Source organism: Danio rerio, chromosome 16 (assembly GCF_049306965.1).
Source record: "Danio rerio strain Tuebingen ecotype United States chromosome 16, GRCz12tu, whole genome shotgun sequence".
NCBI lineage: Eukaryota > Metazoa > Chordata > Actinopteri > Cypriniformes > Danionidae > Danio > Danio rerio.
The window spans coordinates 58,855,001-58,869,614 of NC_133191.1; the positions used below are offsets into that span (position 1 = coordinate 58,855,001).

General features: G+C 32.5%; 1 protein-coding gene across 1 annotated transcript in view; it reads right to left on the bottom strand.

Annotated features, from left to right (window-relative positions):
* kdf1a (keratinocyte differentiation factor 1a) overlaps nt 1-8,388 on the bottom strand; it is a 28,599-nt gene extending 20,211 nt beyond the window's left edge. The window contains exon 1 of the mRNA XM_001338342.10: nt 8,133-8,388. The gene's annotated coding sequence lies outside the window, so the exon portion shown is untranslated. The remainder of the gene's footprint in view (nt 1-8,132) is intronic.
* Nucleotides 8,389-14,614: the final 6,226 nt, after the last annotated feature.

Here is a 14,614-nt window from a genome sequence, read left to right on the forward strand (position 1 = left end):
AAAAAAAACAAAAAAACACAACGCGATTCTCATTTTAGCCAGAATCATGCAGCTCTCAATAAATAAAACAAAATAAATAATTAAATAATAATAAATAATACTTTTTTTTTTTAAAGAGGGACAATTAGATGGATAAACTGGGGAGAGAAAGGAGTGGCCTTAATCATAACTGTATTGCTCATTATTGAAGAATTAAAGGCATGACAGGAGACCATCTGTTTCAGATAAAAAGTCATAATTCACATGTTATTTGCTCCAATTCATACAGTTCCCACACCTAGCAGAGCTGGGATCTTCAGAAAATTTCTAAGCATCAAATACCTCTATCCACAAATGCTTATTTTAAATAAAAATACCACTGTTGTCCATTTACATTAGATTTCAGAGTAATCGCGTAAATCATGAATATAATATAGCGTGTGTTAGGAAGTAAGGAATGTTTATATATTAATATATTGCTGTAATATGGACTATTTAAATCAAGATACTTTTTTTAACCCAGCTTTTATTTTGTATATATTTGACCCAGTTTGTGTTGAAACCCCCAGCATTTTTTTGTTTTGTTTTTTGTTTTGAGTGTATCATAGAATTTGCACCAATATACCTTTGGGTATTAGACTGCTTATTAAAAACAAGGTGGATGCTTGGGGAAATTTTAAATGTATAGTATTTGTAAAAGTGAAATATAAACAGAAAAGAATTAAATGAAGGAATTAATGAATATCATTTGAATTTTGAGCATGCATGGATGTGTGCAGGTTGCATATAAATGGTTTGATGTAAACATTTCTTGTATGCTGATTGCTGCATAATTCTGTTATGTTATGCTTTTATATATTTACTTGTTTTGGTATTTCGTATTGATGCATAAATGTAAATTCTGCAATAATTAAATCTTGGTATTGTTATGCACGGAATTTAAATAAACCTTTTCTGATGCATTATAATAGACATCGGACACCTTTTGTACACTAAAAAAATGCTGTGTTGTTGTAACCCAAAACTGGGTCAAATATGGACAAACCCAGCGCATGTGTGTCGACATGAGTTGTGCTGCAGAAGGCATTTGAAGCATGTGAACAGAGTTGATCTGCATGAAGATAAACATGGTTGTTTATTTATGCAGGCCTGGAAGAAGTGAACATGCTTAGGAGCCGTGGTGGATACATGAGCATTACACCCAACATATAAACAAACATTAATCCAGCATATATAAATATATAGATTAAGCTTTCTTTTTGTTTCTTGATCTATATATCTATCTATCTATCTATCTATCTATCTATCTATCTATCTATCTATCTATCTATCTATCTATCTATCTATCTATCTATCTATCTATCTATCTATCCATCCATCCATCCATCCATCCATACATTAATTTATTTATTTATTCACTTAAATTTTATTTTATTTATTCATTAATATTTAATTTTTAGTTTAAAATTATTTGGTGATTTATTTATCTTTTTCATTTATTCTTTTCAATAAAATTTTTTTTATTCAGTCATTCAAATTTAATTTATCCATCTATCCATCCATCCATCCATCCACCCATCCATCTATACATCTGTCTTTCCATCCATCCATCTATACATCTGTCTTTCCATCCATCCATCTATACATCTGTCTATCCATCCAGCCATCTATTTCAATTTTATTCACTTAGTAATTTAGTTACTTTTATTTATTTTAATTAATTAATTAAATTATTTTATTCATTTATTTATGTAAATTTTATTATTATTAAAATTTACTTTATTATTATTTATTTTATTATTTATATATTTTTTTCATTAATTAATTAATTTATTGTTAATTTATTTATTTCAATTTTATTTATTATTCAAATTATTATTTTTCTTTATTTTAATTATTGAGTTATTTATATTTGGGTAATATACAAAAACTACAAAAATAAGGAAATATATAAAGAAGATCCATCACGTATTAATTTATTTAACCTATTTATTTTTTTCATTCATTCAAATTAAATTTTATTTAATTAAGTAAATTTTATCTATTTATTCATTTATTTAATTTAATCATTCAAATTTAATTAATTTATCCATTCATATATTTATTTAAATTATATTAATTTATTGTTCATTTATTTATTTATTCATTCAATTATTTTGATTTATTTTAATTATTTAGTTGCTTATATTTGGGTAATGTACAAAAACTATAGAAATTAACAAGTATATAAAGAAGATCCTTCATGTGTTTACTTAATTAACCTATTTGTTTATTTATTCATTCATTAAAGTTTTATTCATTTAATATCATTTATTTATTTAATCCATTCATTTTAATTCTACTATTTTTATTTACACATTTTTTTCATTCATTCATTTATATATTTCAATTTTATTTACTTATTTTTAATTATTTTAGGTAATTAATTTATTTCTTTATATCTGGGTAACATACAAAAACTCCACAAATGAACAAACATATAAAGAGTGTCTTCAAGCACGTTTTGCTGGTGCACACAGCATTGAACAGAAAGCTCGTTTTCTTTGGTGTGCAGGAATTACTCGATCGTCAAGTCATCCACTTCTACACGTGCATTTAAACACACTCCCTTCCCCTCTGACTTCACCTCCACTGAGGCTGTGTTTGTCTAGAATGATGTCTTTTCCACGAATCAGATCTGCTGAATTCTCAGCAAGCAGCAAGTCAACCAAAAATATGCATGCTTTATAGACATGATAAACACACTCTTTTTTCATCACACTTGACAAGACGTTCCTGTGGACGATGATTTAAGCGTGCAAAAAGGAAATACCCAGGAAACAAATCCAAATCTGCTCTTTTGTTTTTGTTCATTATTAGTCAAAGACTGTAAGATGTGTGTACAGTATCAGGGCAACGTTTGCATTTATAATCTAAATGCATTATTTTAAAATGCTTTAGTTTAGCTCTAAGTGTGCTGGTGTATTCTGCCACTAACAAAAAATAAATGCATAAATAAATAAAATGCAATATTTATTGACTTAACATTAAAGTTTACATTAACGCAGCATACAATCCAGCAGACCTTTTAGTATAATATTACACAATGCAATGCAACACAACACAATGCATTTTAGTATAACGCAGAGCTCTAAAAAAGCCTGGTTTGGGTCAAATATGGACAAAGCGCTGGGTTAATTCTTGGAATTCAATTCAATTCAAATTTTGCATTTGCCTTTATTATCAAAATGTGTTATTTTAAATAGATTTGCTTTAGTTGTAGATAAATAAAATGCTTTATTTATTGACTTAACATTAAGTTTACATACAAACGAGCAGACTTTGAGTGCTCTAAAACTAAAGTAAAGCATTTTAATATGACGCATTGCTCTAAAAAAAGGAGTTGTGTTAATCCAACATTGGGTCAAATATGGACAAACTGCTGGGTAAATTTTTGTTATTACATTTAAATGCCTTTAATTAATATATATATATATATATATATATATATATATATATATATATATATATATATATATATATATATATATATATATATATATATATATATATATATATATATATATGATTGATTGTGTTTGTACATATTTTAACCAGTTTGGATTAAAATAACCCAGGTTTTTTTTATTTTTGTTTATATATATATATATATATATATATATATATATATATATATATATATATATATATATATATATATATATATATATATATATATATATATATATATATATATATATATATTTGTTTGAAAGCATTTGAGAAGTTTGCAATGAGTGTTTTATTTATAGGATTACAGCTTATATATATTATTTCTAAACAATATTTAACAAAATATGGCTGTAATCCTATAAATAAAACAGTCAACTTTGGTCCAATAACTAAAAAATAAAAAATAAACCCAACAATCATTTTGTCCATATTTTAACACACGATTATACACTCTAAGAAGTGTTGGGATAATGCATTATTTCAAAATGCATTGCAATGCTTGAACTACCTGGATCGGCATAGTTGTAGAGTACCCAAAGCGTGCTTGCTTTTTTGTTCTGTTTACATGTTAACAAGCAGTTTTTGAGTCATCTAAGACTCAAGTAAAGCATTTTAAATAAATGCATTGCTCTAATAGGGGTTGTGTTAATGCAACATTGGGTGAAATATGGACTATTTCATATTTATAAACAACATTTAACAGAATTGCGTATGGCTGTAATCCTTTAAATAAAACATCCATTGCAAACGTCTCAAAAATTAATAAAATAAAATAAAGAGCTGGGTAATATTAATCCAAATTGGGTGAAATATTTACAAACACACCATTGAGTCAACTTTGGCCCTTTATACCTTCATATTAAAAAGAAAATATAATAACTCAGCTGTTAGTTTTCTCCATATTTGACTTAACATTTGGTTAACACAAGCCAGCTCTTTTGAGAATGTATAATCCCAACGCATTATTTTAAATGCTTTACTGTAGTTGTAGAGGACTCAAAGCCTGCCGTTTGTTCTGCCGGTTACAAACTACAAAATAAATAAAACGCACAATCATGAATCAAATATGCACATCAAACTAAAGTGATGCAGTGGGTTTGTAGCACATCTCTAAATAAATGTTGGATTATTTTGACCCAAACTGGGCCAAATATGGATAAAACCTACAGCTGGGGAAAAGTGCCATTTAAAATGTAATTACCCTAGTGGTTTGTTCATGCTCAGCTTGAAAGATTATTGTAAAAATTATTGACTGTTTCATATTCATAAACGATGTCTAACAGAACTACGCATGTCTGTAATCCTTAAAAAAAGCTAGAGGCATGCACCAGGCCTCTCTTCTCTCTCTCTAAAATAATGCTGGGTTATTTCAACCCAAACTGCAATAGTAAAACATGGACAAACAAAACCTAAACTATGGGTTAAAGTCGGCCCTATAAATTTAATTCCAAACATTAACTCAGTATTTGCTTTAGCAATGATTTGACACACAAAATGCTGGATTATTTGAACACAAACTAAGTAAAATACTGACCCAAATTTTGGGTTAAAGCTGGTTTTATAGACTTTGTTTAAAAAATGAACACATCGGTACCAATTTGACCCAGTGTTGGGTTAAAACAACCCAGCATTTTTACTTTAGTCTTGGAGAACATCAAAGTGTGGTCGTTTGCTATGTACGCTATACCTTTAACAAACAAAAATATTTATTGACTTTGTCCATTTTTGACCTGATCTTGAGTACGATCATAATGCATTCTTTTAAAATGCTGTACTTTAGTCTTAGATCAGTGTTTCTCAACCACATTCCTGGAGGACCACCAACACTGCATGTTTTGGATGTCTCCTTTGTCTATTATGTCCATTTCAGGTCATTCAGTCCCGGCTAATGAGCTGATGATCTGAATCAGGTTTGCTTAAGGAGACATAGAAAATGTGCAGAGCTGGTGGTTCTCCAGGAATGTGGTTGAGAAACACTGCCTTAGATGACTCAAAGTGTGCTGGTTTGCATATAATAAACAAAACAAAAATCACTGATCATCAACTACTAAGTGTGCTGACCTGTATGTCGGGCCTTAAACAAACACAAATATATTTGACCCATATCAATTTTTGACCCAGGTTGGGTTAACACATTGGGTTAACACAACCTATCCTTCTTTAGAGTGTTTAATCATAATGCATTCTTTTAGTATGCTTTAATTTAGTTTCAGAGGACTCGAAGCGTTCTTAGTACGCTTATTTTAATATTTATCAACTATTTAATACTTATAAACAATATTTCACAGATATAGAAAACCAATGGACAGCAACATGCACCAGGGTCTCTTCAGATGGAATATTTCAACCCAAATTATGTCAAATTTAGACCCAGACTATGGGTTAATGTTGGTCTTACAAGTTTAATTTAAAAAAATGAATCCGTCAGTTGGGCTTTCTCCACGTTTAACCCACAGTTAGATTGAAATGACCCAGAATATTTAAAATAATAGTGTCATTTGTCTGATTAATTCAGATGGCAGACAAATTATTATTGTTGGGTTATTTCAACCTAAATTATGTCAAATTCGGATCCAAACTTTAGAGTAAAGTTGGTCTTATAAGTCTTATTCCAAAAATTAACCCAACGATTCATTTTGTCCATATTTGTTTTAACGCTGGTATAAATTTGACCTAATGTTTAGTATAATCACAATGCATTATGTTAAAATGCTTTCCTTTAGTCTTAGAGGACTCAAAGTGTGCTGGTTTGTATGTTTTGCACATAATAAACACAACAAAGATCACTGTTTGTCAACTACTTAATGTAAATAATCAATATTTCACAGAAATAACAACACTTATTAACCCATTTACACTCATCACAAATGATAAACTGCCCCAGGGACACTTCAGTCAAAAAACTACTGGGTTACATCAAGCCAAATGATGTCAAATACAGACCCAAACTATGGGTTAAAGTTTGTCTTATTAATTTAATTCCAAAGATTAACCCAGCAGTTCATTTTGTCCATATTTGACATAATATTGGGTACAATCATTGGGTCCAACTATAAAGTTCTATTTATCGATCATGTAATATTTATAAATAATATTTAACAGAAATGTGCATATTTGTGATTCATAACACCCATGTACACCCATTGCAAAGACTAAACTACAAAAAGCTGGGTTATTTCAACCCAAATCATGTCAAATACAGACCCAAACTGTGGGTTGAAGATGGTTTAATTAATTTAATTCCAAATATTTAAGTGGTTCATTTAGTCAATTTTTGACCCAATGTTGGGTATAATAATTGGGTCAAACTACGAAATTCACTATTTATGACCATTTAATGTTTATAAAAAATGTTTAACAGAAATGTGCATGTTTGTGATCCTTTTAAACGCAATATACACCCACGGGAAACACTAAGCTATAAAAAGCTGGGTTATTTCAACACAAATCATGTTAAATACAGACCCAAACTATGGGTTAAAGATGGTTTTACAAGTTTAATTCCAATAATGAACCCGTCTGTCAGTCTTTCTCCACATTTAACCCACAGTTAGATTAAAATAACACCAGTAAATTAGTGTTGATTGATTGTGTAATTGATTCAGTTGGCAGAAAAAATTTGTATTATTATTTATTATAGGGTTATTTCAACGCAAATTATGTAAAATACAAACCCTAACCAAGTTGGTGTCATAAGTTTAATTCCAAAAATGTACCCAGTGGATCATTTTGTCCACATTTAATCCAATGTTTAGCATAATCATGATGCATTATATTAAAATTATTTACTTTAGCTTTAGAGGACTCAGTGTGCTGGATTGTACGTTATAACTGTAATTAAATAATATATATATATATATATATATATATATATATATATATATATATATATATTCATACCCGATGTACACCCCCTGCAAATGTCAAATTGCACCAGGATCTCTTTAGTCAAAAAAACCTGGGTCATTTCAACCCAAATCAGTATAATATTGACCCAAACTATCGCCTAAAGTTGGTCTTATAAGTTTAATGCCAAAATTAACCGAGTAGTTCATTTTGACCAAATTGGATCCAATGTTGGGTTAAAATGTTACCCATTGTTGGGAATAATCATGATGCATTATATTAAAACTAGAGGTCTTAGTGTGTACTGGTTTAATATATGCTACGCCTGTAACAAAACAAAAACCGCATTATTTAATCTTATACATTTAACTACATTAGGTCTCTTCAGGGGAAAAGGCTGGGTTATTTCAACACAAATTATGTAACATACAGACCCAAATTATAGCTTAACTTGATTTTACAGGTTTAATTCTGAAAGTAAGCGCTGGGTCTGTAACAAAATAAATAAATAAATCATTATTAATTCACTATTTAATATTTGTAAATAATAGTTAACACAAATGTGAGTGACTGTAATCATCATTAAAAGCTATTTACAAACGCCTAACTGCACCAAGTCTCTTCACTCAAAAAAGCTGGGTTATTTAACCCAAATCTGGTTTAATACATACCCAAAATCTGGGTAAAGTTTGTTTTATATGTTTAATTCCCAAAATGAACCCGTCGATCGGTCTTTCTCGACGTTTAACCCACAGTAACACTGGAATAGCCCAGTGTGTGCGTGTAGTTTGTGTGGTAAATCAGATGTCACTCACCGCATAGGCTCGGGTCAAATCCTCGGTTGTTTTGAGCGCTACTTCAGGTGTTGTGGATGGCGGAAGTAGCCCGAAAGCTCAATAATCTCCTTATGACGCCTTATAACGCGCACTTCATCGATCTCCGTGTACTCTCGGTAGCTGAACGCGGGTGTTTCGGTGTCGTGGCGCAAACACACGAGTTCACATTCGGCTCATACTAAAGCTTCGCTCGGTAAATTCTCTCCTTCGCCCCGCCGTGCCGTATTTTACCTGCGGCTACAGGTAAATCCAACGCCCACTTGTGCAGGTAAGCAGTGACGTCACGCGCTCAAACGGATGTTGCCTAAACATCCCAAAAAAAAAAACGTTCCAAATGTTACTTTTTATTGGAATTCTTTTGTTTCGGATATTGATTGGAGAAAATATGGCTCTTCACAAATAACTACTTAATTACAAATAAGATAAAAGAAGTTTCATTCGGAATTATTCGCTGTACATCCCCAGTCAATACTCTTTTAGTAAGATATAAAAAAGATATTAATATTAATTGTTCATTTTGTCCCTGGTTCACTTATTTTGACAATGCAATTACTCTATGTTGCTTTGGAAAGACTTCTCACTTTTTATAATTGAGAATGTTGATGAGGAATTTTCCTTGCTGTGGGAGAATGTTTTGTTTGGTTTTGTTGGTTATGGAACGGGGGCTTTACATAAAAAGAAAACATATTTTCTTAATCTTCTTGTCTTATTAACAAAATTTTATATCCATAAATGTACATTTTCAAACCAAAACCCTTTTTTTATATTTTGCTTACTCAAATGCAGTATTACTTTGAAACAGTGTCTAACTCTTTTACAAAAAAAGGTTTTAAAAACAACTGAAATTTGTAAATTATATAATCTTTTTCTTTAACGTGTAATGTATTTACCCCTCCTGTTTTTTGTTTGTTTGTTTTTTTTTTTTTTTGTTATCTGTTGTTGTTTCTTTTTCCAAAAAAAAAAAAAAAAAAACATCCCAAAAAGGAAAGCTGGAATTGATTCAAAGGCAACTTATTTCATTATACTGCTAAACTTTTATTCGGCAGATATCATAATAGTGTGAGGAAATGGGCTAAAGTGGAGCAAAACTGTGAACAATAGATGAATAAACAAAAACAGAAAAGCTAAAAAAACGTTAAAAATTAAATTTACATATGAAGCATTGTGTGAATTTAATTTGGTTAATTAATTGTTGGTTATTATTATAAACACCCATGGCATGCACACATTCATTTCACACACTCACTCATTCACTACGGCCAGTGTAGTCGATCAGTTCTCCTATAGCACATGTGTTTGGACTGTGGGGGAAACAGGAGCACCCGGAGGAAATCCACGCCAACACTGGGAGAACATGCAAACTCCACACAAAAACACCAACTGACCCAGCCGGGACTCAAACCAGCGACCTTCTAGCTGTGAGGCCACAGTGCTGACCACTGAGCCACTGTGACGCCCTCTTTTATTTAAATATTTATTTATTTTAATTGTTGTGACGTTGTTGTTGTTGTTGTGTGTGCGTGTGTACTAAGTTTGTACATTTTGTTATTATTTGATGTTCTTTTTCCATTTATTTGCACATGCACATACACACACACACATACACGCACACACACATACATACAACACTCACAGACACACTCATACGCACACTCTCACTCACACACACAAACACACTCACACACACAAACATACACACAAACAGTCATGCACACACACTCATAATCATACACACAGTTACATTCACACAAACATACACTAACACACAACAAAAACATACTCACACAAACACATACAAACAACACTCACAGGCATACTCATATGCACACTCACTCTTTCTCATTCACACATACACGCACACACACACGCACACACACACACACAGATGTATTATTTCCAACATGCTGTAATATACTGCTTTGCCAAAAGCAGCGACACAGATGAATATGTGCTGTCTGATGTTGATCAATTGCAGTCATTAATTCCCAGCACACACACACACACGAACACACGCACACACACACTCCAGATCCTTCATTGTGCCCCATTTTCCCCCTTCATTTCCCTCCTTTCCTCAACCATAGCGAAATATTGAGGACACAATCTGCAGATGCGAATACCAATAATACAAATAGTACACTGCGCTGTGTGTGTGTGTGTGTGTGTGATGGGGGAGTGTTTCAATCTGCAGAATAGTTCATGATCTATAATGGAGCCTGTGATTCAGTCGGATTGGGTTAGATACACATGAGGAGTCATTCAGTGCGCCGTCAGATCTGCAGATACACAGTGTGGGATGACATGAAAGGTGTGAAGTTTGTCAGACAGAGGCAGCACTGTGGCCTCACAGCAAGAAGGTCACTGGTTTGAGTCTCAGCTAGGTCAGTTGGTGTTTCTGTGTGGAGTTTGCATGTTTTCCCTGTGTTGGCGTGGGTTTCCACCGGGTGCTCCGGTTTCCCCCACAGTCCAAACGTTATAGGGGAATTGATCAATTAAATTGGCCATAGTGTATGAGTGTGAAAGAGTGCGTATGGGTGTTTCCCAGTACTGGGTTGCAGTTGGAAGGGCATCCGCTGTGTAAAACATATGCTGAAATAGTTGGCGGTTCATTCCGCTGTGGCGACCCCTGATGTATAAAGACACTAAACTGAAGGAAAATGAAAGAATGAATGAACCATTTCTGCATCTGAAATAATCCAAATAAGTTCATTCATTGTAACAGATTTAATTTTCATGATTATTGACATTTATGAAACGTCATACTTATTCTGAATCTGCACTTAAAGATTAGTAAATATACTTATAAATTATTACTATCTTAGACGCAGAGAACTGGCTATCTATCTAATGTGTATTTTGAAATGTGGAACAAAATGCACTATTAGTAACGCATTTCAGATTGGCAAAAAAATTGACAGCGCCCTCTAGTGGATTTGTCATCGGTAACACAGCAAAACTCACTCTAAGTAACGTATTTCAGATACACAAAAAAATTGACAGCGCCCTCTAGTGGATTTGTCATCGGTAACATACAACAAAACGCATCCTAAGTAACGTATTTCAGATGCACAAAAAAAAATAATAATTGACAGCGCTCTCTAGTGGATTTGTCATCGGTAACATACAACAAAACGCATCCTAAGTAACGTATTTCAGATGCACAAAAAAAAATAATAATTGACAGTGCTCTCTAGTGGATTTGTCATCGGTAACGTAGAGCAAAACACACTCTAAGTAACGTATTTCAGATGCACAAAAAAATCAACAGCGCCCTCTAGTGGATTTGTCATCGGAAACGTACAACAAAACACACTCTAAGTAACGCATTTCAGATGCACAAAAAAATTGACAGCATCCTCTAGTGGATTTGTCATAGGTAACATACAACAAAACGCATCCTAAGTAACGTATTTCAGATGCACAAAAAAAAAAAGAATTGACAGCGCTCTCTAGTGGATTTGTCAACGGTCGGCCCACACGAAATCTGCGCGCACAGAATTCCGCAGATTTTCCACAGATTTTCTGCAGAATTCCGCAGATTTTTAGCCCATCATTAATTTTGTTTATTTACTTGAGTAAATGTGTGTAAATCTATATTTATTTAATTTTTTAATTAATTACAGTAATATTATTGACTAATATGAAAATGTTTATCTGATTTATGTATAATGCAGTTTGTACAGTATTATTTTCTGTCTTTTAGTAGAGATATTATATGAGACTTGCTTTGTTTACCAAATAAACTGGACCTAATAAGATTTGCAATTTAAACATTAAATAAAAGTTAAAATGGTATTACTTTTTATTTCACTAATTAAGGTTTTAGTTATGATACTCCCAAAATAAATCCGCAAAAATCTGCAGATTTTTCCAAAATTCTTTGCAGAAATAGCAAAAAATGTCCGCAGATTCTGTCTGGCCCTGGTCATCGGTAACATACAACAAAACACACCCTAAGTAGCGTATTTCAGATGCTCAAAAAATTGACAGTGCCCTCTAGTGGATTTGCCATCAGAAACGTACAACAAAACACACCCTAAGTAACGTATTTCAGATGCACAAAAAAATTGACAGTGCCCTCTAGTGGATTTGTCATCGGAAACGTACAACAAAATGCACTGTTAGTAATGTATTTCCGATTCACAAAACTGTACACAGCGCTCTCTAGTGGATTTTTGTCCTCTGAAACCTACAAAAACACACATATACACACCCCAAGTAATGTATTTGCAAAAATGTAGACAGTGCCCTCTAGTGGATTTGCTATTTGAAACGTACAACAAAACGTACCCTAAGTGACGTATTATTCCTTTCTGTTTTTTTTAATTATGAAAAAACTTTTTACATGACAAAATAATTACAATTAGAGAGACAATTATTAAGTATTTTGGGGGGAACTCTAATGCATAAATAGTCTTTTAAAATGTCTGAAAATGATTTTATTCTTAACATTCTAACAAACTATTGTTTAGGCCTGTCAAGATATCTATTTTATGTCGTATGATATATTGCACCATAATATATTGCAATAAACAATATTATTGTCATTTTATGCCACATATAATGCCAGAATGACAATATAATATCATCACAATGCAAGTACCCTCTTCCAAAGAACACATCATACTTTATTCTTAAGACTATTTAATTTAGTTATAGTCATCTTGACAGTTTAATAATGAGGCTTTGGAGTCAGAATGTGAAATGCATATCCTAAATAAATAATACTAAATTATAACAAAGGTAAAGAATAACAGAGGCTGCTACCAGATCTGTTGTCAGCTGTCAGACACACACATGAGAATATACTACAGTAATTTATAGTAAATACTACAGTGTTAATAGCCATACTGACACTGATGGCTCCAATAGAGAGAGAGATGTTGCACAATGAGCTGAAGTGTTGCTAGAATTGGTGTTTACGTATGGCCGATATAAATTCCATCACCAAAAATGATTGAGCTCATGTCCATGTGTTGTGCGATAAGTCATACATTGAGCCGACTACTGTTACACTCATTGATATTTAAGTGACAGTCGTCTGGAAATTATGGGGAAAACAAATGATAGACGTTATTATTTATTCAGAAAAAGCTACATGAAGTCATTCGAATGTACAAAACAAAAAAACACCTTTAAAATCCCCTTTGCCTTTAATATCTGCAGGGTTTGTGCCATTCATTCCATGTCTTTTAATAGTAGTATAATCCTACACATCGACAAATGCAAGCATCTTCTATGTCTACAATTTACCGTCCTCCTTCTCTGGGTAAACAGACCAAAACTGTGAAGTCCAGTTAAATGTAGAATGCGTTTGCCAACATCAAGCATGAACTAATCTCATGATTATCCTCAGTTTGTTCTATTTAGCTAATCATCAAGCACACACGATTCATTACAAACTCAAATATTTCTGATTGGCAAATATGTAGACAGTGCCCTCTAGTGGATTTGTTGTTTGAAATGTACAACAAAACGTACCCTAAGTGACGGATATCAGATTCGCAAAAATGTAGACAGCGCCCTCTAGTGGATTGTTATTTGAAACGTACAACAAAATCAGTAATGTATTTTCGCAACATAAAAGTACACTGCGCCCTCTAGTGAATTTGTCATCTGAAACTTACAAAAAATACACACTAAGTAATATATTTCAGTTTCCTAAAAATGTAAACAGCGCCCTCTAGTAGATTGCTCAACATACAACAAAACGTACCGTAAGTAACGTATTTTAGATTTGCTAATAATGTTGACAGCACCCTCTAGCGGATTAGTCATCTGAAACGTACAAAAAAGCACACCTTAAGTAATGTATATTAGATTTGCAAAAATGCAGATAGCGCCCTCTAGTAGATTTGTCATCTGAAATGCCAAAAAAAAGTACCCTTAATGATGTATTTCAGAGTCACAAAAATGTAGACAGCGCCCTCTAGTGGATTTGTCATCTGAAACGTACAACAAAGCACACCCTAAATAACATATTCCAGATATTTACAAAAATGTAACACCCTCTAGTGGATTGGTCATCTGAAATGTACAACAAAAAGCACCCTAAGTATGTACTTCTGATTCACCAAAAAGTAGACAGCGCCCTGTAGTGGAGTTGTCATCTAAAACATGCAATAAACCGTATTCGAAGTAACGTATTTTACATTTGAAAAAATAGTCTGTGGCACATATTTCCAATAAGCATGTGCAGGAACATCAGGTCATAATATACATTGAAATATGTTCACTATGCATTTGTTTACAGTCCATTTACAGAGTCACATCAGTTTGAATCTGTGAAATACGACCATCAGTAGGAGCACGCGCCATACATCAGTCTCTGTTTGAAACATGACCCAGTCGTGGATCAGAGTCAAGTTCGTATCGATAATGATACCCCTCCAGCACATCTCGACAGGCTTCATGTATATCCGTGATCCACTTCTTAATACCCTTTCGGTTGAGGTAAACCA